This window comes from Schistocerca piceifrons, chromosome 6 (assembly GCF_021461385.2).
Source record: "Schistocerca piceifrons isolate TAMUIC-IGC-003096 chromosome 6, iqSchPice1.1, whole genome shotgun sequence".
Taxonomy (NCBI): Eukaryota; Metazoa; Arthropoda; class Insecta; order Orthoptera; family Acrididae; genus Schistocerca; species Schistocerca piceifrons.
The window spans coordinates 99322246-99348858 of NC_060143.1; positions in this window are offsets into that span (position 1 = coordinate 99322246).

Here is a 26613-nt window from a genome sequence, read left to right on the forward strand (position 1 = left end):
GAATCCTACGGCCGTTATCCTGTCTCTAACGAAGAAAACGAAACCAACACCAAGACAGTTAGCTAACTAAACCTTCATATTTTAATACGTGGATTTGTCGTTCGGTGTAGTACACTTCAGAGTAACGACTAAGTTCCGGTCTGAGGACCAGTCAACGAACATGCAGCACTGAAGAAGCAAAGTACAAAGTACAGCAGCCGAGAAGCAGTTGCTTGTTGGCTGTCGAGGCGAGCGCCCCGGCTGCTGTTCCTACGCACCCACGCGTTTTGTGTCGTGGGTTTCATACCTTGTCATTGACTTGCCCGACCATTACATATTCATGAATTTTTAATTATTTGGTGGCATCTGACGATGAAGCTTTATGCTTCCGAAGAAGGTTGTGCAATGAAGAAGGCAAATTACTTACAATTGAAGCGGATTTTTGGAAATTGGAAATTTGTGGTAAGTTCCTATGGGACCAAACTGCTAAGGTCATCGGTCCCTAGGCTTACACACTACTTAATCTAACTTAAACTAACTTAAGCTAACGACACCACGCACCCATGCCTGAGGGAGGACTCGAAACTCGAACGGGGGTAGCCGGTGGATTTTTATTTTTGTAAGGTGATCAGATATTTGAAGCTTGAAACTTCCTGGCAGATTAAAACTGTGTGCCGGACCGAGACTCGAACACGGTACCTTTGCCTTTCGCGGGCAAGTGCTCTACCAACTGAGCTACCCAAGCACGACTCACGCCCCGTCCTCACGGCCTTACTTCTGCCAGTACCTCGCCTCCTACCTTCCAAACTCTACAGAAACTCTCCTGCGCACCCTGCAAAACTAGCACTTCTGAAAGAAAGGATATTGCGGAGACATGGCTTAGCCACAGCCTGGGGGATGTTTCCAGAACGAGATTTTCACTCTGCAGCGGAGTGTGCGCTGATATGAAACTTCCTGGCAGATTAAAACTGTGTGCCGCACCGATCTTCTGTAAAGTTTGGAAGGTAGGAGGCGAGGTACTGGCAGAAGTAAAGCTGTGAGGACGGGGCGTGAGTCGTGCTTGGGTAGCTCAGTTACGCCGGCACGGTTACGTACCCTCTGTAATAAAAAACTGAGTTAATCGATCATCTACGAACTTCATCGGATGTCTAACGACGTCCGCCCCGAGCAGATACAACGAACAAAAGCGAACAAAGTGAGATTAAAAAAAAAAAAAAAAAGTTGGTAGAGCGCTTGCCCGCGAAAGGCAAAGGTCCCGAGTTCGAGTCTTGGTCCGGCACACAGTTTTAATCTGTCAGGGAGTTTTATATCAGGGCACACTCCGCTGCAGAGTGAAAATCCCATTCTATTTGAAGCTTGTTTATAAATAAGAGTTAGATTATTAAATGAATGGAAGGTTTCGGGAGGGGAGGAGGAACTTGTTATTGACTAATCGTGTTGATGAATTTCAGAGCTAAGATCAGTAAAATGAACAGTTAATTAACATCAAATGTTGTCCTCACCTACTAATAGAAGTAGCGTCTAATTTCAGTTAGGTGGACTGTTGTTTGTAAGAAACATTAGCACACAAAACTTTCAACCCACAATACTCTCTCCCTACCTGTAAAGTCAGCCACTTTCTCGGAGATCCTCGTTGTGCAGTTCTTAGAAATTGTGTTCCAATTCGAGTGGTATAATAATTCATATTGTAACTACGACAGTGTAGCCACCACGAAGGAAAAGTTCTTGCTTATAAGAAGATTCATTTAGTCGTTTAGTGTCTGTTCATCGGCTTACATAGCCACAGCAGTTAGCTATTGATATTTGCTCGGGTCGTCCCTTGGGAAAGACGCTAAGAAGGTTTGGGAAGCAAACGAAAGATCTTCTTAGCGGAGCTAGAGGACACGTCAGCCGACTCTCTGTTCTGAAATCAGAAAGCGTGAATCGCTGGTGTGATATTTGTCTCCCAATGGAGCCAAAGACGGTTACAAGATAAACGAATTAAAACGGCGTCATAAATATTTCATCGCCTGAAAGTTGGCGGCGCCGTTCCATGAATAATGCAGTGAGGCCGGGCCTCAGTTGTGTGGGTGGGTGGGTGGGTGGGTGGTTGGGTGGCGTGAGGGGGTGAAGTTGCTAGGAGGAGGCACCTTTTACCTGGCACCCCTCCCCCCCCTCCCCCCCAGCCCCAACCTAGCACCAACCGCTAGGGAGCCAAGTTCCTGGCAGCGCACTCAGTCGCGATCCACGTTCGGAGCCTTACTCTCGGTTCTCCTCGAGTCTTCTCTTCATCTAACCCACAGATATCGAAAATTACACTCAGAAATGGCCTAAAAAGAAAAGAAAATTTTTAAGTGCTACCCCACAGCTTTAAGAAAAGATACTTTTATAAATACCACCAAAAAGTTTCCATATTTCAGTGTGGCGCAAAATAGATGTTACACAGTTTGTATCTGATACAACGTAATTTGGGGTGATAAATTCTCGTCATCATATTTATGCTACAGCAGACAATCTCAGATTTAACATAAAAGGTTTTCAAAGTTCTTTCCTTCTGGAGAAACGAGTACGAAAATTCCGTGTTCAGTTTCTATCACCATTTTCGACTGCATGGACTTCTCTGAAAGTTGCAGTAGGAAGGTGATGAATCGCTGCAGTTGCGTCGTAGAAGACTCTGTTCTGTAGATAATACCAAAAGAAATAAGCATACAGTTTGAAAACGAGACTATACGGGGATCATTCCACACCATGTCCAGCAACTTGAACCTGTGGATTAACAGTACTCCAGTGAAGCCATTCTGATTCTTGACGCCCTCATGGGGATGGAAGCCTGTCTCATCACTAACCATGATACTTAACGACTGTTCCATTTTAAAAGGCCTCACTCATCTCATGTCCAAAAGAATATCACATTACCAACCTTCAAAGGTTGACACAGTCGAATTTTCTAGGGGGAAAGGTTAAGTTTCGATTTACGTATCCTCAGTAGAGACAGTCCCGACCTTCTGGATTTCTGCGTTGAATGTGTTTTTGATATGGTAGGCTTCTCACGGAGTAGGGTTCGCACTCGTACCACATTCTGCAGGATTTCTGCTGTGTGTGATCAATCCTGAGTGGACATGTTTAAATTTTGTCGTAACAAGTTGACTTCGTTTTGAGTACTCTAATCTCACAGGGAAGTGGTTGTTCGTCTGCTGCTGTTCTTGGATGAAATATGCTCCTGAATGCGCGTCAAATCATAACAATACGTCCAGAATGTGTGTCTTTGAGATAAACAAACGCTGTTTTAGTGTTCGTGCTTCTATTCCGGAAAGCGAATTGAGACATTATTGAGTGAGCTGTAGACTTTTCAGAGCTACAGCACAATAATATCACAAGGGGACTTATTTATGGCATGCGTTTGAACAACAGTTGACAATTACTTTCTAACACCTATTTTGCGCCTGAACTTTATTATTTTAGAATACTAGTTTAGTTTATCTCACCGTCTGAGAGACTTTTAAGTTTTAAGGTATGTTACTTGATGTCGAAATATTGAAACTAATAGCAGCAAACTAACAGTTTTATTTGGCAGGTGAAAGACCTTTTTTCCCATAACGATAGTTTCAGCAGTGCAGAATGGTATTTCGGTGGAGTGGTGTTCGGGCTGTGCGTTTTGCAGACGTGGGGCTCAGTTTTGACAATTATTTTAGTAAGCACCCAGACTTCAAGTAACAGTCAGCAAACCACTTACAATAAAGCAAAATATGTATTTCTGTCTCCTGAAAAACCTTAAACTAAAGCTAAATTAATCGACAGCACTATTATTCTTAGAACAACTATGGAATAAATTCTAATCCAGAACAATTTAGCCGGCTGCAGTGGCCGAGCGGTTCTAGGCGCTTCAGTCCGTAACCGCGCGACTGCTACGGTCGCAGGTTCGAATCCTGCCTCGGGCATGGATGTGTATGATGTCCTTAGGTTAGTTAGGTTTAAGTAGTTCTAAGTTCTAGGGGACTGATGACCTTAGATGTTAAGTCAAATTGTGCTCAGAGCCATTTGAACCATTTTTTTGAACAATTTAAGATGTCTGGCACTCGTCTATGACCAGAAATAATAACTGTAAAACTGATGACGCGAAGGAATACTTAACTTTATCTAGGATCAGTAAGTACAACCTCTAACTAGACCTTTATCTACTAGTACTAATATCACACGGCAACTAAAACATCGGCAACCCACAACACGAACCCACACACAAATATTATAATTTTTGAACATGTACCGTGTTCGAATATTATGTATTACCTTGAAGATGGCGGTCTGTTGACACACAATCAGCAGGGATTCAGAAAATGTCGTCGTTCTCGTGAAACACAACTAGGTGCTTATTGCCACGGAGTAGTTTCAAACTGAGTCCATAGTTCTGTATTTCCAGACTGCTTTGACACCGTTCCTGAAAGAGACTTCTTATCAAATTACTTTTTTGTGGAGCATCGCTTCAGTTGTGCGATCGGATCCATAATTTCTTCTCAGAAAGGTCACAGTACGTAGCAATCGACGGAAAACATCCAGTAATATAAAAGTGATATCCGGCGTTCACCAAGGATGTATTGTAGGCCCTCTCCTGTTCCTGATCTCTATACACGATTTAGGACGTAATCTATGCAGACCTCTTAGATTGTTTACAGATGGTGATTTCATTTACCGTCAAGTAAAGTCATGAGAAGATGAAAACCAATTGTGAAATAACTTAGACACAATATCTGAGTGCTGCGAACAGTGGCAATTGTCTCTCGACAAGGAAAAGTGTGTGATCACTGGGACGCCCAGCTTAACCCGCAGGACAGGACAGGTAGTTTAAATTGTGGAAAGTGGCCATTGTCTCTCGACAAGGAAAAGTGTGTGATCACTGGGACGCCCAGCTTAACCCGCAGGACAGGACAGGTAGTTTAAATTGTGGAAAGTGGCCAAAATAAAGTGCTGTCAGTTACACCGGAACATACAACTTTATTATTTGATCAAATATTACAAGAGCTCAAAAACAATTTTTTGTTCTTTAATACACAGCTTTAATCTTTGGAACTTAATTACCAGCTGAAAGCCACTTTAATTTAAAAACATCTGAAGACCAATAACTTAAATCGCAAGCCTAATCATAAAATTAAAACTCAAGCCTTATCTTACAACAGTTCTTCATTTAGGCTGAAGGCCCAAAGGATCTGAGATTTTCAGAGCAAACAATTTGATTTCAGTCGGCTGAAAGCCCAAAACTTAAGGCTACAAAAGTTAATTAAAAAAAGGCCTTACGAAATACAGCTCTTAATTAGGAAAAACTCAACCAAAACATAAATTTAAAAGGCAATGCCTTATCTTTAGTTAGGCTGAAGGCCCAAAGAATCAGACACTTGAAGAGAAAACAAGTTAAATTCAAATCGACTGAAGACCCAACACTTAAAATTCAACAACATTAAAATTTTTAAAATGCCAAAGGCCTTACGTGAAGTAGTTCTTTGAACTAGGCTGAAGGCCTTAAGAGCAAAACAACTCAAACTCAAAACCGGCTGAAGGCCCAACACTTAAAATTCAACAACATTAAAACTTTTGAAATGCCAAAGGTCTTGCGTGAAACAGTTCTTTAAATTAAGCTGAAGGCCTAAAGAATCTTACACCTTAAGGTGAAAACAACATTAATTAAAAAAAAGGGCTAGAAGCTGTACAAGTACAAACAAAAAGAACAAATAAAAAAAGGCAGTACACCCAAGGGCGCTGAGAAGTGCGAGGTTCGGCCTGGAATTCAAACACTAACGCTCGCTTAGGTGAGACAGGCAGTCGGGACGAGCATTCACGATCCGACGACAACCCAACCGACCGACAGTCAACGGACCCACTGACGAGATAACTTCCAGTTCACGCGACCAGGGCACAACACGGAGTTCGATGGAACAACTTAGACGATATTGGCACCCACAATCAATCATTCACGGAGCTGTCAAACCACCCACCGCCCTGGACAGCAACAACAAGATGAGGAAACTACTGCCTGAAATTTACGTCAATGGCTAGGACAGGTAACCGGTACGTTAACGGCCACAAGGCAGAAGTTTCCGCTGGTATACTTCAATTAAAATAACTAAATACAGTGAAACTCCACCGGAGGGTGGCTAGAATTTTCCAACTTGAAAACCATTGTTGCTCGCGGGAATATTCCAACAGCCGACAGCGAACTCCAAACGACGCATTGTGAACAGTCTTGACTTGCTGGTAGATTAAATAAGAACTCAACTCTCGTGTCCAGGGTCGGTAAGCCATAGGCCTCGTAGCAAATGGGAACAGGCCCCTCACACTCCGACACCGCGTAGAGACCGCCAGCGGCCCCAGCCAAACTACGTCCCGCAGAGAAATCCTGCTCCACGCCATGAAAGGACCAAATATACGTCGGCCGATGAGACGACCAACCGAACGACCAACCAACGGTCGTCCCGCTCCAATCTCCCTGCGTCGGAGAGTTCATGTATGTCTCCAGCGCTCCTTCCCCAACTTCACTGCTGCTGCGTCCCGACTGTACTGCTCGTCCGTCCCGAACTGACAGCCAGACACACGACGACCCGGAAATACTATCGATCGCTCCAGAGATGGTAAGACAGTGCACTTACCGAGACGCTCTGCTTCTGCCGCTCACGGGCACGTAAGGCAGGAAGTTAGTGACGTCAGTAAATGGAATAAGAAAACGAGGCGGCAGTACCGCAATAGAAGATGACAGACAATAAGTGGGATAAAGGCGAGCCGTGCACGGCTCAATCACTCACACGAGTACAAAAATAAATCTGTTACTTTTTGATTACACGATAAATTACACAAATTTAAAAGCTGTCAATTCGACTAAATATGTAGAGCAACTTGTCAGGCGACATCCCAGTTAGTATCCCATCCCACCGCCGTCTGTCACGTCTCCACTCACGTCTTCTCCCGTCATCGTGGCTCATCTTGAAGTGGGACTCATCACTGAAGACAAATCTACTCCAGTCAATGAGGTTCCAGGCCGAAGACGTTTCTGGAGATGTCCCGGACAGCGGTGGGATACCAACCTGAATGTCGCCCGCCATATGTCCCGGCAGTAAGGAGTGATGGTCTGGGGTGCCACTTCATTCATAGGTAGCAGGGCCCCTTTGGTTGTAGTCCGCGGCACACTTGCAGCACAGCGGAACGTCGACAACACTGTGCGCCATGTTTTGCCCCCCCCCCCCCCTTTCATGGAAAGTCATCCTGGGCTTACATTTCAGCAAGATAACGCCCATACACCCACAGCCTGAGGTTCTACTGCTTGTCTTCGTGCTTGCCACACCCCACCTCGGCCGGCAAGGTCGCCGGATCTCTCCCCAGTTGAGAACGTTTGAATATTATAGCAAGGGTCCTCCAACCAACTCTCGATTTTGACGATCTAACGCACCAGTCGGACAGAATTTAGCTCCCATTCCTTAAGAGGATATCCAGTAACTCTGTCAATTAATGCCAAGATGAAGCATCCTCGAAACTGTAGGAAGAGGAAAGATCTCAGATAAGAGTCGACTACAAAAAATTAAGAGAACTTATGGCAGGACGCAAAACGTATATAATAAGAAATGCACGTTCATTCAAGCAAAGATCAGACGCTACAACGCAGCAATCAAGCCAGAAATACTGTATGCAAGTTAGGCATTAACACTCCATACGAAAATCGACATGGGAAACATACTGAAGGAAGGACGCAATATCATGAGAGAAACTCTCAGCCCAAAACTGATTACAGAGGGATAAAGGTTTAACTCTAGGGAAACTACACAGAAGATGCCAATCCTAGCAGCAGACGTCAGAAAAAGAAGGTTTGAAGTTCTATGAACGCATCAGCAGGCTACCACCAACAAGGCGCCGTTGTGGCCGAGTGGTTCTAGGCGCCTCAGTCCGCAACCGCGATGCTGCTACGGTCGCAGGTTCGAATCCTGCCTCAGGCATGGATGTGTGTGAAGTCCTTAGGTTAAGTTAGGTTTAAGCAGTTCTAAGTCTAGGGGACTGATGACCTCAGACGTTAAGTCCCGAAGTGCTTAGAGCCATTTGAACCACTTTGAACCAAAAAGGCCCACGAAACAGAATTCTGCCATATGTATAAGGGGTCAAATAAACAATACCATGGATCTCACAAGTCAAACTTGACGTCGGAAAAGCACAAATCGATGCAATAGAAGTTCAAGACAGAAATATGTCCCGAGACAAGATATACAAGTGAAATGTTAGGTCAGAGAATACTGTCTCAAAAGTACCAGAGACAAAGTGGAATGAGGACAGAAGGAAACTCTACGGAGAAAAAATGAGAGAATCGTGGAAGATCAGAAAAAATTCTCAAATGAGGCAGGAAGTTTTGCGTGACCCTGCAGGGCCTCGACGCAGATAATAATAATAATAATAATAATAATAATAATACTATGCATCGGTGTTCGTTGCCTTGCAAACTATAGAAATTATATGTGCCATCCACCAGACTCACGTTCTACTAAAACACACAAAACGCACGTTTCCCTTTCTCTCTCCATCGACAGTCGACAGTGTACTGGATGTCGGGCTGCACGTTATTCAGCAGGGTGTGCGGGCTTCAGGATTTCCCTAAAATCCACAGTGAGGGTGTGTTAGTACTATTGGCTGTTCCACATCTAAACAAGCCAAACTGAATTAATGATTTTTGCATTAGGTCGCTACAAACATCAGCTCAAAACTCTCCAACGCTCGTCATCACCAGTCACTGACGGCAACGGGTGTGGCTATTAAAGAACAATATATCGTGAAAACAGTGCTGATCAGCCTATCGCTCTCTAAGAGAGTCACAGGAGCTGCCTGCTTGATGTCATGATAAACAACGTGCTGTTACTGAAATGTGGTGATAGTGAAGATTAAGTGAACGAATAGGAAATGAGGAGTACGTCCCTAGAATCATGAAGGAAAGGAATGTGCGGAAAACACGGATTAGACGAAGGAACTAGATGATCGGACTTGTGTTAAGATGTCAGGGCATAATTTAGGAGGTAGTAGAGAGAGCGCTACGTGGCAAACACTGTAGGGGAGGAAAATACAAACGTATCTCTCAGATAATCGGACGTTGTGCGCAACGCCACTTCTCCTTACTCCTCGAGGCATGATCTGTATTATGGGATGCAACAGAGGTAACTGGTGCAGCAAGACCTGGTGAACGGCACGCCATCGCTTCGGAGGTTCAGTTCCTATCACGGAAGAATCCTCCATCCTCGGGATTAGACACACTATGTGACGTTGAGGCTTAGCGCCTTGCCTTTCTCCTATGGAAGTCGGACGGTAACAAGCAGATAGATACAGTGACTCATGGAGCTAGCATGACATACGAGCTCTGTGATCCAGCAGTATGTAGTTACGGCTGTGTTCGATAGGTGTCAGCATCTTACAGACCAGAGTCATAAACTGTCTAAATAAGTATTTTGAAAACGAAATTTCATCTTTTCTATTACAACTTTCATTAATTATCGTTGATTTACCAGGTTTATTATTAGTGTACAAGATGATGCAAATTGAAAGTAATATAATAAATCAATATTGCTATATCTGTTAACTCAGTATACATTAATCAAATGGCTCTGAGCACTATGGGACTTAACTTCTAAGGTCATCAGTCCCCTAGAACTTAGAACTACTTAAACCTAACTAACCTAAGGACATCACACACATCCATGCCCGAGGCAGGATTCGAACCTGCGACCGTAGCGATCACGCGGTTCCCGGCTGTAGCGCCTTTAACCGCTTGGCCACACCGGCCGGCAGTGTACATTAATGTGAGAACTGTGTCTGTATAGAGAGTGAATCATACTTGCAGGGGAAATTTGTAAAGTGCAGTTAGAAAGTTTATGGTGTGGGGAAACGAATATCCATTTTCGTATGCTTCAGTTATCTAAAGAAGGGGTGATTTTGGTATTTGTGGATTTTGTAAATTTGTTCTTTTAATAAGTTACTGTCAGGGGACAGTACATTCGAGCGTGTTTTGTGAGCTAAAGAAGTGATTTGTGAAGTGCGCTTTCAGTTCGGAGCTCAGTCTTCATCATGTTTGGATGCGCACATAAGGAGATCTGAACAGATGCGATGATATTGCGGAATAATGAGTTAAACTTGACCATCGAGTGCCGTAAAGTGAACGCGGACGTGAGAGAAAGATGAACTCACGAAATTTTTATGTGTGGCTTTTGCATAATCAAAAAGAAAGTTGGTGAATGAATAAGGTGAATGAATAAAGGGCATCTGGCTCCACACCATTAATGTAAGAGCTGGTAAGAGTTCAGCAGTTAACTACAGAAACGGTAGCTGAACGACAGTCTGACACACCCAATTGCAGGGTTTCGATCATTAGCCCTGAACGCAGATGATATCCTCGCTACGAACAAGAAATGTATTGTACTTTGAAGGTAGGTCAACCATGGTTAGGTGTTCCAGGTTGTCGAATTGTACTTGTGTCTTTTCAGAGCCCAGCTGGAGTTCGCACTCCTTGATGCAGTACCGCAAGGGTGGTATGGTCATGTAGCGAAAAAAACAGTACCCCTAGCACTTAGGTGATTGTGATTTACAATTATAGCTGGAAAATCGTGAATGGACAAGACACTCACTGTCAGTAATGCCAAGATCTTACGCTTGTTATCAACGTAAGTACAGTTGAAATACAACGTGTCTACGGCTACAAGCCACACGGAACGCAGAAGTTAACAAGCGGTTCGAGTTTCATGTTGTCTTCTAGAGACTTCCAAACAAATCGAAGTATTACTCACAGCACCCGCATTTCGATACTCGATATTTAAACTCTGTGGCAGACTGAAAGCCGTCGGCAAGAGTATTGACAAGAAAGAAAATATCATGGTTCATGTCACGAAGTCATGTAAACAAGTTTCACAATAGTGAAAATATGCAACGGCACACAAAATCTTCATGCAATTGATATACATCATAGTTTGTAGCCAGTAATGAAGTTTTATAGAGAACTTGAGGTAAAATGTAAGCTATATCATACTTCCCAGGTATAACTGGATACGTCCCATATTTGCGATAATAGGGGATTGAGAAATTGAGAATTTACAACACTTCATTTACTAAAAGATTTTTATGATACATAGGTAGGGTTTCTGTGATCTAAAATGAAAAACACATGCTTGCATACTTTTTAAATACACTCCTGGAAATTGAAATAAGAACACCGTGAATTCATTGTCCCAGGAAGGGGAAACTTTATTGACACATTCCTGGGGTCAGATACATCACATGATCACACTGACAGAACCACAGGCACATAGACACAGGCAACAGAGCATGCACAATGTCGGCACTAGTACAGTGTATATCCACCTTTCGCAGCAATGCAGGCTGCTATTCTCCCATGGAGACGATCGTAGAGATGCTGGATGTAGTCCTGTGGAACGGCTTGCCATGCCATTTCCACCTGGCGCCTCAGTTGGACCAGCGTTCGTGCTGGACGTGCAGACCGCGTGAGACGACGCTTCATCCAGTCCCAAACATGCTCAATGGGGGACAGATCCGCAGATCTTGCTGGCCAGGGTAGTTGACTTACACCTTCTAGAGCACGTTGGGTGGCACGGGATACATGCGGACGTGCATTGTCCTGTTGTAACAGCAAGTTCTCTTGCCGGTCTAGGAATGGTAGAACGATGGGTTCGATGACGGTTTGCATGTACCGTGCACTATTCAGTGTCCCCTCGACGATCACCAGTGGTGTACGGCCAGTGTAGGAGATCGCTCCCCACACCATGATGCCGGGTGTTGGCCCTGTGTGCCTCGGTCGTATGCAGCCCTGATTGTGGCGCTCACCTGCACGGCGCCAAACACGCATACGACCATCATTGGCACCAAGGCAGAAGCTACTCTCATCGCTGAAGACGACACGTCTCCATTCGTCCCTCCATTCACGCCTGTCGCGACACCACTGGAGGCGGGCTGCACGATGTTGGGGCGTGAGCGGAAGACGGCCTAACGGTGTGCGGGACCGTAGCCCAGCTTCATGGAGACGGCTGCGAATGGTCCTCGCCGATACCCCAGGAGCAACAGTGTCCCTAATTTGCTGGGAAGTGGCGGTGCGGTCCCCTACGGCACTGCGTAGGATCCTACGGTCTTGGCGTGCATCCGTGCGTCGTTGCGGTCCGGTCCCAGGTCGACGGGCACGTGCACCTTCCGCCGACCACTGGCGACAACATCGATGTACTGTGGAGACCTCACGCCCCACGTGTTGAGCAATTCGGCGGTACGTCCACCCGGCCCCCCGCATGCCCACTATACGCCCTCGCTCAAAGTCCGTCAACTGCACATACGGTTCACGTCCACGCTGTCGCGGCATGCTACCAGTGTTAAAGACTGCGATGGAGCTCCGTATGCCACGGCAAACTGGCTGACACTGACGGCGGCGGTGCACAAATGCTGCGCAGCTAGCGCCATTCGACGGCCAACACCGCGGTTCCTGGTGTGTCCGCTGTGCCGTGCGTGTGATCATTGCTTATACAGCCCTCTCGCAGTGTTCGGAGCAAGTATGGTGGGTCTGACACACCGGTGTCAATGTGTTCTTTTTTCCATTTCCAGGAGTGTAATTACATACGAGAAATAATATGGCTTTGTCCGTGGTCTTCTCGGAAACAGGTGAACGTTACACTTACTTCATGCGAATACTCTCTATCCTAAAGGATGATGATGATGATGATGAGTCTAATATTTCTTTACAGAGCGTAGGGGAGTTACGCGGGAGACCCGCGCCGGCTTACTACGCAAGGTCCTAGTGGAGGTGGTTTGCCATTGCCTTCCTCCGACCGTAAATCCTAAAGGACAGACAGTATTATACGCAATAAATATAACTAAGATCTTTACCTCTTTGCCATTTGTGTGTCACCTGAGACCAATGAACTGCTGCATCAGTTCAGGTAGGTCGTCTGGAAACGGTTTTGTTGAATATCGATGCTTTTTGCATAGGAGTTCCGCCTCTATACTGGCCGAAGGTCTGTCTTTCTTTTTTGGCGTTTTTTTCCTGGATTCGAATCCTAGTAGATCATTTTGTTTATTTTGTTTGTTACGGGGAATTTTGAAACTTTCACAGGTCCTTTTCGCAGGTGGAAAATGAGCTTTGACATGTTCATTTGCCTTTTGTGGAGTAAATCCCCGGGAATCGCTAGTAAAATTAAAACTTTAGAGTGTTTGTAGTTCGTTATAATTTTCCCCATCACGATAAAAGTGAACTGTAATCAGTACAGTGCAATTCAGAAAAAAACCTAGTGTTGAAGTCTGATGTTCATATAAATTATTAGAAACTACATGCGTAAGAAGTGAATGCAATTAGTACTGATGTATTCTGGTGCTACAAATCAAAGAAAATAATGCTTTCACTTTAGCTGATTTCATCACAGGCGTTCGCCCACAAAGGTACAGTTAGGCTATATGTAATGATGCGCAAATCATACAAACAGTATTGTCAGGTTAACTCGTGCGTGCAACTAGTTTATTAGGTGAAAGAGTGTTTATGTCACGTCAGAGATAATCTTGTGGAATAAATAAATAATTTTTAGAACTGAACTTACCTCTGTATCTTGCTATAATTCTACAAACAAAGACGATAACTTCTCGTGTCTGTACCTTAAACAAAGGAGCGAACAAAAAGGCGCTATAGAAGCAGCCGAAACACCCAGAAAACGGCAGAATATTTCAGAGGCGTTGGTAGCTTCGAGTACAATCTTCGCCTACAGTCACCAACTCTCAAAAATAGTTAACTTTCCAATTATTCGCTTCGATTTGGTATGGTCCGAATTCATGACACAAGAAATTGAGGGGTTCAAAACTACCTACAAAGATTTTAGATTATAACTGCCAGATGTAATTCTAAGAGCCAATTAACTTGACATTGGATAACAGAACATACACAAGCAGAGTGTATATATTTCCTATTTCTTTTGTTGGTTCTAGGTGCCTAATAGGAACCGCACCTAGGACGCATTACGTCCTACTACTTACAACTCGCAAATGGCCATGATGTGAAAGTGAGAGCTCACACGGAGGCAAAGCGACAGTTTCTCTTCCGATGCACCATTAGCAAGTGGAACTGGAGGGGGAAGAAAGCACCCTCCTCAGCAAGGTGGCTCGTGTAGGGTAGATGTGCTTTTCTAGAGGTGCTGCCAATGGAGGTGGCATGCCTTCGCCTTTCCATCGACTCCGAACCGACGTAACCCAGCCAGTTATAGTGGGACCCACAGTTTGATGTGGGTTCCGGACAACGGCGCATCTTGGCGTTTTATCAACGACGTATCATTGCATGAAGTGAAGAGAAAATAATAATTGAGAGAAAGGACCCCTTGAACCCATTAAGGCCGGCCGGTGTGACCGAGCGGTTCTAGGCGCTTCGGTCTTGAACCGTGTGACCGCTACGGTCGCAGGTTCGAATCCTGCCTCGGGCATGGATGTGTGTGATGTCATTAGGTTAGTTAGCTTTAAGTAGTTCTAAGTTCTAGGGGACTGATGACCTCAGGTGTTAAGTCCCGTAGTGCTCAGAGCCATTTGAACCATTTGAACCTATTAAGGACTGAACTGCGAATCCCTGGAATTGCAGTGTTAAACTTATCCACTTAGTCACCGATCCAATTTGTAAGTGGAGACAGAGAAAATGGAGAATCTGTGGCATTTACTTCATGTTGATGGTGTCAAACATAAATAACACCGTCTGCTGCCGAAAATGGTTACTGTTATGAGTTGCTTGCACGCAGATACCTCGTCACAGGGCCACATTAGGTTAGGCAACATTTATGGCAAATGATGGCCTTAGTTGACTACCCAGCATTTTCTAATAATTTATTAAAATAAACTTTACAATAACCTTTAACTCACGAAGTGACTGTTGTATAATATATACTACGAGGTGTGGTCTCAACCGAGATTTAAGGCGTAAATAACTGGAAAATTTTTGGGTAAGCTGTATAACATTTATTTCTACAATTATTTAAGTGGTATTTAATTACTACTCGTTGATTTTACTGCATTAAGTAAAGTTTGCAGTATTTGACTTTCTGTTGCAGAAAATCACGTAAGCTTGAGCGGCTTTTCAATTACTATACACAAACGAAATGTTAGGGAACTGAATTTTACGTACCGAATAATTGAGGTATCTCAATAGCAAGTTAATTTTCACGTGAAACGTAATTAAAGGTTTTAAACTTGCACGTAATAATTGTACTCAAAGGGAATGGAAACAAATTCTGCAATATTGGCATTCAGTGGCTTTAAACTTGCACGTAATAATTGCACTCAAAGGGAATGGAAACAAACTCTGCAATATTGGCATTCAGTGGCTTTAATCTTGCATGTAATAATTGCACTCAAAGGGAATGGGAACAAACTCTCTAATATTGACATTCAGTGGTGAGATCTGCATTTCTCTTTACCACTAGTCGGGAAACATTTGATTTGACTAAAACTTTAAGTATTTAATTTGAGAAACAGAACTGCCTCCATCAACACTATCCTGAAGGTCTCCCCCTGAAAGATCCTCTTGATTGGTAGCAGAAATGTGATCATTGGCTATGGCAGAGTCGACGTCTTCTTCGACTGTTTCTAGATCTATGTTATTGATATCTTCCTTCGTCCACCGACTAACGGCTTCATCAAAGTTAGGATTGTTAAACTGTGCCAACGGCCTCGTCGCAGTGGTAACACCGTTCCCCGTCAGATCACTGAAGTTAAGCGCTGTCGGGCTTGGCTAGCACTTGGATGGGTCACCGTCCTGGTCTGCCAAGCACTGTTGGCAGGCGGTGTGCACTCAGCCCTTATGGGACCAATTGAGGAGCTACTTGATTGGGAAGCAGCGTCTCCAGTTATTAAAATTGACAACAGCTGGGAGAGAGGTGTGCTCACCACATACCGCTCCGTATGCGTATCCGGTGCCGCCTATGGGCTCAGCATGACACGGTGGTCGATCGGTGCCGTTGGGCCTTCAAGGCTCGTTCGGACGCTGTTTTTATTTTTTATTGTTTTCAGGATCGTTATGCTGACACATTCCTGCGAATATATTTTGTGGTGTCACCGCCAGACACCACACTTGCTAGGTGGTAGCCTTTAAATCGGCCGCGGTCCGTTAGTATACGTCGGACCCGCGTATCGCCACTATCAGTGATTGCAGACAGAGCGCCGCCACACGGCAGGTCTAGAGAGACTTCCTAGCACTCGCCCAGTTGTACAACCGACTTTGCTAGCGATGGTTCACTGACAAAATACGCTCTCATTTGCCGAGACGATAGTTAGCGTAGCCTTCAGCTACGTCATTTGCTACGACCTAGCAAGGCGCCATTACCAGTTACTATTGATACTGTAATAATGTACCGTCAAGACCGACGTTCTTCATTAACGGATTAAAGTTAAGTATTCCACCGTCTACGTCCGTTTTTCTAAATTCTAATTTCCTTGTCCTGTTCCAGACCCCACGCCAGCCTGCGTGAGCTAAAACGCGTGCCTTTCGGCCTCCTTCTAGTAACACGGTGTTGGCTCTCCTGCCAGCCACAACATATTTTATGCTAGAAAACAAATAAACAGTTCACGAGACACGTCTAGGAAACCAAATACGTGCCAACAAAGAACTGCGAAGCCGATAATGCAACCGATAGTAAAACATAGTAGGGTTGGCGATTTAAGAAGGATAGAAGCATTCGGCCAGAACTGGCCTTGGAGAGCGAGTTCAGAAATATTATCGTGCGGTCTGAAAGAGCACACCTTATGAATGCAGAGTCTGTAGTGTGAAGACAGTGCACGACTGTAATTCAATATTCACTTACCCTGTCCTCTCCAACTCTGGTGTAGATCTGAATCCAATAAACGTATTTACGGTCATCTGTAGAATGTTCAGCTGGCTGTTCTTGGTAGCGACTATGGACACGGTACCCAGGTACTGTTGATACACTGTTGACACTCTGCTTCTCTACTGTCTCACTGGAATCATTTGCCGACTTAACATCAGCGATTTGAGTGACTCAAGTCTCGCCTTGTGCGATCGCTGTTGGAGGATAGCAGAATCTCATTTGCGCCTGAGCAGTAGGCAGCTCGGCGCTCTTGTATGTATGGATGAGTTCCGTATCTTCTACTGGACACGGGGGACTCATATATGTGAAGCTCGTGTTATGAATGGCATGAGGCAGGTTAGCACCCCCTGTCAATTGTTGTAATGACTGCCTGTTGTGCAATTTTCAGGTTGACGCGACCAGTGTAAAGCCTTCCATCTGTGACGAGCGGTTCCTGTGTAGCTAATCACTTTCTTAAAGCCTTCTTACAATGCTCTCTCTCATTACACCGCCAGTGGATGCAGCACTAGACTTCTGTGGTTAGAAGGACGTGGCAGTTCTATTCCTCCGAAAGCATCAAGGCAAATAGCACGTGGCAGTGGGCTTCACCCTGCCGTCAACTTTGGATGGAATCCATCGCATGCCAAATATATGAGTAGAAATTATTGCTACAGTCAGCTGCAGAAGGACGAACATTTCAGCAGGTGTGCACAGCTGCGTGACTTTCACCAGACTCCAACCAGTCAATAGTCTTCCAACGCAGTTCACAACTGCAAAATACTTTGATCTCAGTTTGGCTTTCTTACCTATCTCCTCTAACAATAACAGCATCACATGCTATCATTGGCTCAAAATTTAGTTCTATACATCGAAATAATCACCAACTAGTTGCATAAGAGAAATTTAATTTCTTAACCGGTTTCGGGCACTTCTTGCTCTTCTCCAGAAGGTCCAGTCACATGAAGTTGTAGCATATTGCGTATACATATCATGTGCTATTGCTGTGGCATAGTACTGAAATTAGGACGAATGTAATTGCCCTGTCAGTTGCTATATTTTTCCCCCAGATTGCTGCTGCTTTCGAAATTTTTCAGATCCTTCTACCAACTACTACGTTGTAGCAAGCAAAGATAATAAATATCCATAGATGATGTATTATGTTCAGAACTTTTATGTAGACACTATCTACGTTATTCTGACAGAATGTGAGATCATGAATTTGTTATCTCCACAATTACTGCCATGGAATGTGGAAATGTTATTTAGAATTACAGTACGTATATCTTCCTTTCTGTTAATTTATATAATACTACAAATGTCTTAGAATTATATTGCCCCTAAAAATAGTTTGAGAAGCGTTAATAATTCCCTTTCTAACTTCTCACTGCTTACACCGTTTCCTGGTCTCGTATGATGCCCACTTATTTATAACTTTTTTCCGCAAGTCGATTCTGTTACCTTTCTTTAAACGACGAGGAATGACAAATAATGAATGATTTGCGTAAATGGATGCCATTTATGGCGCGTGTGCGTGGATGTGTCTGTGTGTTGAGGTGGCGAGGGGGGAGGCAGGGGAGAGAGTGAGTCGAGGGTCGTATTCTAAAATGTATTCAGTCTGTCTATTTTGAATACTCGGTCAGGTCGTTCAGCGTTTGATTAATTCCATGCTATGCGTCTAATACTGTAATACCTATTATTAAAAATGAATTTATTTGTAGTACACTCTGCATACTTATTTCCGATGGCGTTGATTCTTAGTGACGATACTCAAATTCTCCATGGAAAAAAATTATTTTTGAGGCGTATGTGATATACTTATGGAATGCTGGCGCAAAAAGGAAACCTTTTGTTGTGAGGAAATGGATATCGAGAGCTTAGTGTAAAAATTTTAAGCCTTACGGAAACCTAAAAATGAGAATCAGTATAAAAAGTACGTCCTGAGTAACCCAGCAGCAAACAGCTGACTGGTAACGAAAATAAATGTCTTCAATCATTTCACTTACTTTACATAGTTATTGCCACGCTAAGCTTATTTATTAGTTGTATAACTCGACCATCCAGGCACATATAGAAACGAAGTTGTACCATAAACAAGAAGAACTGACTGAAGTATTATATTATTGTTAACTTGAGGATGAGGAGCTGTGTTCACCGCCTACCGTTTGAGATGTGCCAGTCGTTTCGTTCGTATTCGTTGCAATCTTAATCAGGGAGACGCTGTCAATACTGCTTTCATACACTTGTAGCGGGCCGCACAAGTAGGTCAGTATTTGGCAACAGAAATTCTAAGTAAAAAAAATACTGTTCAAATGATTCCGAGATGTATACCAAATACACGAAAACTGACAAAATTATCCATTTGCGTTTTTTCATATTTTTCAAACTTTTCTTAAGAGCCAGTACTGTTTGTATAACGTGTGCAAGGTGTAACATTTAACCTCCCTTAGAAACGGAGAGAAATAATACTAGACTTAGTCCTTTTTTTACATCTATACCCAAACGGCTAGTCTGCAATACACCCTTAAGTACCTGGCAGAGGGCTCATTGAACCAGTTCCACATTATTTCTCTGCCGTTCCACACTCCAACACCTCGTGGGAAAAACGAACACTTAACTCACTTAACTCTATCTGCGTGAACTCTGATTTCTCTTATTTTATTACGATGAACATTTCTCCCTTTGTAGGTGGACGTCAGCAAAATACCTTAGGCCCCGCATTAAAAGTTGGTTCAAAAGTTTCAGATGGCTCTGAGCACTATGGAACTTAACATCGGAGGTCATCAGTCCCATAGAACTTAGAACTACTTAAACCTTACTAACCTTAGGACATCACACACATCCATGCCCGAGGCAGGATTCGAACCTGCGACCGTAGCGGCCGAGTGGTTCCAGACTGAAGCGCCTAGAACCGCTCGGCCACTCCGGCCGGCGACAAAGTGGGTGATTGAAATTTCGTGAGAAGATCTCACCGAAACGAAAACGCCTTTGATTCAATTACTGTCGCTTCAACTCCTGTATCGTGTCTGTGACGCTCTCTCCCCTGTTTCACGATGATGCAAAAAAATCTGCCCTTCTTTGAACTTTATAGACGTCCTCCGTCAATCCTATCTGGTGAGGAGCCCACACCGAGCAGTAGTGCTCTAGCAGAGGATGCCGAGTGTAGTGAAGGTAGTCTCTTTAGTTGATTTGTTGCATATTCTATGCATTCTGCCAATAAATCGGAGTCTTTCGTTCGCCTTCCCACAACGTTACCTATGTAACGGTTCCGAATTAAGTTAGCTGAGAAGACGTTTCTAGATTTGTTGTGATTTATCGTCTAACCGAAATTTAACGAAAGTTGGTAGGCGTCTTTCTACATCGGAAGGATGATATCTATTTAAATTTCACGCCTGTAGTATAAGAGTGGCTCTAGTAGTACCACTATGAGGATGCATATCAGGTTCACTTTCAGTAGACGCTGTGACGGTCGTGAGAGTTAGTTACATCTGAGATTGGACATGATGAGGTTGGTCAAGAATGCCTTTAGGGCGACAAAGACGCCATTGCCAACACCTCACTGAGTTTGAAAGAGGTCGTGGAATAGTGCTACAGGGGACTGATGACCATAGATGTTAAGTCCCATAGTGCTCAGAGCCAATAGTGCTACGAAATGATGGACGTTCCTTCTGCGACACTGCAAAAAGACTTAGTAGGAATGTAGCCACTGTTCGTTATTGCCGGCAATGGTGAGCACGAGAATGTGTGGTCGCAAGGAGATCGGGAGCCGAACGGCCACCTGGCACTGCCGACAGGGAAAGCCATCGTGGCTCTGGAGCACACTACTGCCTCTGCAGCAGAAATTTGAGCAGCACTTGGCACCAGCCTGCATTCCGCTGACCCGACGCCACGGCCGTTTTCGACTTCAGGACCGTCTAGCGACAGTTCATTGCAGGGTAGAGTGAAGGTCTGTTGTGTTTTCTGATGAAAGCTGATTCTGCCTGGGTGCCAGTGATGGCCGTGTGTTGGTTAGAAGAAGGCCAACTGAGAACCTGCAACCAACCTGTGTGCGTGATAGACACATTCGACCTACACCTGGTGTTACGGCCTGTGGTGCGATTTCGTATGACAGCAGGAGCGCTGTTGTTGTCATCCCAAGCACCCTGACTGCAAATTTTTGCCTCAGTCTCATGATTAGACTTGTTGTGCTGCCATTCATGAAGAGCATTCAAGGGGGGTTTTCCAACTGGAAAACACTCTTCTACATACCGCTGTTGTAATCCAACATGTTGTAACCCAACAGGGTGTCAACACGTTGTCGTGGCCTACTCGATCACCAGATCTGTCTCCAGTGGAACACATGTGGGACATCATTGGACGACAACTTCAGCGTCATCCAGAAAGAGCATTAACCGTTCCTGTGTTGACCGACCAAGTGCAAGGGGCATGGAACTCCACCACACAGGCTGACATCCGACACCTGTACAACACACTGCATGCATGCCTGCATGCTTCCATTCAACATCTGGCGGCCGCACAGGTTAATAATGTTCCATCATTTCGCACATCCAGCGGCTGATCTCTCTCTTACATGAATCTGTATGTTACAATGTTATACACATAAATATGTTTGAGCAGTGCTGCGGCTTGCGTTGGTGCTGTTTGTAGGTTTCCGCCCTCTGTTGGAGGCCAGACGGTACCGTTTAGTCGGTGTGGTTGCGGTTGTTTGTCTTCTTCTCGTGTAGACTCGGTTTCCCAAGCGTTGCCTGTCCGCTAGTGGCAGCAGCGGTGGTTATCGATATTTAGTTACTGTTGCCCTATATTTAGGGCGACGTCGTTGTTTTCCTGGGTCGTATGATTGGGCAAGTTCGGTTGGTGCCAGAACACGCTGAGACCGCTGGCGTCACGCGTGGACTGCTGGATGGAAGGGCTGTGGTCACGAGCGTGCACGACTTCGTCGTAAACCGGATCCGGCAAGCTTTAAGATGAGTGTATTTCAATACAAGTAGAGAAACCTCCACCATTGTGATATTTCGCGATTCTGCAGTGACTCGGGTTCGTGTTGCAGCTAGTAGTGTCGCCGAGGCGAAGAGCAGCGAGTGGAGTGCTTGGGGAAGACGGATCTGGTTAGCCTTCCCAGACTTCTTACTACTATTTACTGCGTTCAGCTTGTTACAATTTGTTTAGTTCAACCAGCGGTAATTTTCCTTGCCCTGCGGGTAAGTGTATGTAACGGCAGTGTACGTTTCCTCGCCTTGCCACTGCTGTCCAGTAAGGCGTGTAGTTTTGACAGCTTTCTTGATTGTAGGCTGGTTGGTGATTCATCTACTCTGGTGGTAGTGATTCCTTTCTCATTCCGTGCACTCTAAGCACAGTATTCTGGGGATATAGTGCAGACCGCCGGTTCCGGCTTTGGCGTATTGTTCCATCGTTGCATTTGGTTCATCGGACGTCAGGTAGCTTCAGCAAGATTATCATTAGTCATTCATTAGACTGCCACTAGTCTGAGTTACCATCTTGTGAAGTGAATGCAAGTCTTTGCTGCCTATCTTGTCGCTCGCGAAAGAGTTTGTTGCCGGACCTTCTCAGAGGTCGATACCTGGAGCACGGTCTGTGGCTCCTTGGTTCTTGTAAGACATGTTGCATGGGGGCTTAATTATTTACTAAGCAAATATTTTTTAATTTTAGTAGTTGAATGTCCTGCTACAAAGTCTCGTAAACGGTTGGACCTGTCTGGCATTTGTACGCAATCTGACTGCATAGAACAACAACAAAGAATGAAAGAAAATTTCTGTTAACACAATTAATTAATTAAGTCCCCAGCAACTATAAATCCTACGAAACAACAAAGCACAAGTGTAACTGTTCTGTGTGTGGAAGTGTGATTCAACGTACACATCTGGCACGGTTCTTCCTCAATAAGACAAGATATTTTAAACACCATTTATACAGAAGTAATTAAAAAAAACAGAAGTACTATAATTGCACATAGAAACCAAAAATACAGTCTAATACAAGAACACGAGCCAGATGCTTTGTTGACTGAACCTGTGACCAAGAGGCATTATTGTTTAAGACATTGAAATAATACAAAAAAAGGATTTTTTTTACCTTCACATATATTGACGAAAAGCACACTCTGATCATTACAGCCTCCCAATCCAATAACATCTAGTGTCTAGCCCATCAAAACAATACTACAAATTCTGAACAAGCACTCACTACCGCAACTTCACAACTACGACTCACCACTGCTACATCTCAACATGCACTGCCTACTAGGACTACTCGATAAGAACTGCCAGTGGAGGCGGCTGAATAATACTCTCTGGCGCAATCTCTGGCGCTGTGGTTCAGTGTAGCCACCTTTCATATGCCCCTCCTCCACAGGCCAGAATTTGATGGTATTTTTGCCAGCAATGGTGGTGAAAATACCACCAAATTCGTCCAAAAAAAATACAGACAAAAATAAAAGGTAATATTAATAAGTAAATATCACTTCACTACATAAATTTTGGCTTTGCACTGACCGTTCCATATCCTAATATATAAAATACAGTAAGGAATACAAATGCTTTGATATATGTGATTTTACATAATAGTTTACATAAGTATTATTCAATCAATGGCACCCAGTAATGTTGGGCAGGTGCAGACACCAACAAGTGACATTATGTCAGTAGAAGCAGTTCCATCAGTGGCACCCAGTAATGTTGAGCAGGTGCAGACACCAACAAGTGACATCATTTCAGTAGAAGCAGTCCATCAGTGGCACCCAGTAATGTTGAGCAGGTGCAGACACCAACAAGTGACATCATTTCAGTAGAAGCAGTCCGTCAGTGGCACCCAGTAATGTTGAACAGGTGCAGACGCCAACAAGTGACATCATTTCAGTAGAAGCAGTCCATCAGTGGCAACCAGTAATGTTGAGCAGGTGCAAACAGCAACAAGTGACATTAATTCAGTAGAATCAGTCCCAACAGTGGCACCCAGCACTGTTGAACGGGTGCAGACATCAACAAGTGACATTCCAGTAGAAGCAGTCCATCAGTGGCACCCAGTAATGTTGAACAGGTGCAGACACCAACAAGTGACATCATTTCAGTAGAAGCAGTCCATCAGTGGCACCCAGTAATGTTCAACAGGTGCAGACACAAACAAGTGACATCATTTCAGTAGAAGCAGTCCATCAGTGGCACCCAGCAATGTTGAGCAGGTGCAGACACCAACAAGTGACATTATTTCAATAGATGCAGTCAATCAGTGGCACCCAGTAGTGTTGAACAGGTGCAGACACCAACAAGTGACATCATTTCAGTAGAAGCAGTCCATCAGTGGCACCAAGCATTGTTGAACAGGTGCAGACACCAACAAGTGACATCATTTCAGTAGAAGCAGTCCATCAATGGCACCCAGTAATGTTGAGCAGGTGCAGACGCCAACAAGTGACATTATTTCAGTAGAAGCAATTCCATCAGTGGCACCCAGCAATGTTAAACAGGTGCAGACACCAACAAGTGATATCATTTCAGTAGAAGCAGTCCATCAGTGGCACCCAGCATTGTGGAACAGGTGCAGACACCAATAAGTGACATCATTTCAGCAGTAGCAGTCTATCAGTGGCACCCAGTAATGTTGAGCAGGTGCAGACACCAACAAGTGACATTTCAGTAGAAGCAGTTCCATTAGTGACACCCAGTAATGTTGACAGGTGCAGACAGCAACAAGTGACATCATTTCAATAGAAGCAGTTCCATCAGTGGCATCCAGCAATATTGAACAGGTGCAGACACCAACAAGTGACATTATTTCAATAGAAGCAGTTCCATCTGTGGCACCCAGCAGTGTTGACAGGTGCAGACAGCAACAAGTGACATTATTCCAGTAGAATCAGTTCCATCAGTGGCACCCAGCAATGTTGAGCAGGTGCAGACACCAACAAGTGACATCATTCAGTAGAAGCAGTCCATTAGTGGCACCTAGCAATGTTGAACAAGTGCAGACCCCAACAGGTGACACTATTTCAGTAGAAACAGTTCCATCTGTGGCACCCAGTAATGTTGAACAGGGCAGACAGCAAGAAGTAACATCATTTCAGTAGAAGCAGTTCCAATAGCTGCACCCAGCAATGTTGAGCAGGTGCAGACAGCAACAAGTGACATTATGTCAGTAGAAACAGTTTCATCAGTGGCACCCAGCAATGTTCAGCAGGTGCAGACAGCAGTCCATAATATTCACTATCACTAATCACACTGTTCATCAGAGTTTATCAGCAGAAATTAATCATGTCCTAGTGGCACCAATCACATTGAAAAAGTGCTAGTAACAGTCCATAATATTCACTATCACTAATCAGACAGTTCATCAGCAGAAATTAAACATTTCTAAGTGGCACCCATTATGTTGAACAAGTGCAGGTGTGAACAACAGTTTGAATGCACACACAATTGCTTTTACAAAATTATTATCAATGCTCTTACACTAAACATACAAATCATAATAAACACACAAATGATATCAGATAATTGTCATATTAACTATTACAAATACACAAATATCGGTAAACCTATAATATTTACGGGTGTCAGTGCAAGCCACAACAAACAAGTAAAATAATATTTTGGAGGTAGGTCGGTACCAATTATCTGGGATTAGGAAGGGAAAACACACAAAACACACTCGCTCATCTTTCATGCACATTTAAGTATTACTGTGTAAGTGAATAGTGTTAACTGTGTAAATGCAATTCTGTCAAAGATTTGATGTTCGACATGTGTATCAAGTAGTAGTGGCAGCAATGTATAACAGTCAATAATAGTTAGTCAACGTCATAGTCATCATGTCAAGACCAATGTTTGCCAAGCCAAATCAAAATGTACGGTTTCTGAACAACTGTCAGTGTGCCAAGATATGCAAATGCTTCCTCTCTCCAAAAAAAAGTATATACTGTTTAGTGATTTCACAAAGTGTGTGTGTAGACTATCTTCCTTCTACTTGAGTGTTCTAGTCTGCCAACTTCATCTTCCTTGTTCCATACAAACCAACAAAAAAATATGCTCCTCACTTACTTTACCTCTTATCTACCAAAACTCCAATAATCATCAGCATCACATAATCTTAATACTTCAATAATACCTCTTATGTCGATACATGTAAACCTTATCATCAATATCATTTACCTTACCTCTTGTCCACCAAAACTCCAATAATCATCAACTTCACACAATCTCAATACGTCAACAATACCTCTTCAATACGTCAACACATATAAACCTTATCGCCAATATCATTTCACTTACATAACAACTCTTTCCTCTAGTCAGTCTCCTCGAACAAGTACATATAAAATCCTACTGCAAACCTCAATTCATCATCCCATACAATCCGAAGACACAATTTCCACACACAACCTCTGTGTAATCCATCTGACCCAAATCTTCTACTCATTATGAATCATAAAATACATTTTGGTTACCGTGTCCATCATTAAATAAAAGAAATGCATACATGACCTCTAACAGCCTTTAGTTTGAATAACTCTCAGCAAGTAAGTACGAGTTCAGAGTGTGAATGATCATAATATTTCACAGTGTGTACACCACTTCAAGAATCATGGCAAAACAGAAGCACACATGTGGAGTATTTCTTGTGTCAAGTGTCACTTACTATTTCAATTGCTCACGAAGAATGCAGTGTAATAGCTGTCAATGGTCTAAACCTAGTGTTGGTATGTCATGTCTTTAGCTTCCTACCTGTTAGCATAAGTTTATACAGCTTCCATAAAACCCCCAGCTCATGTGACTTCTATGAAGTTTTTTGTACCAACGTCGTTCGTAGAATTATAGCAGTTCAG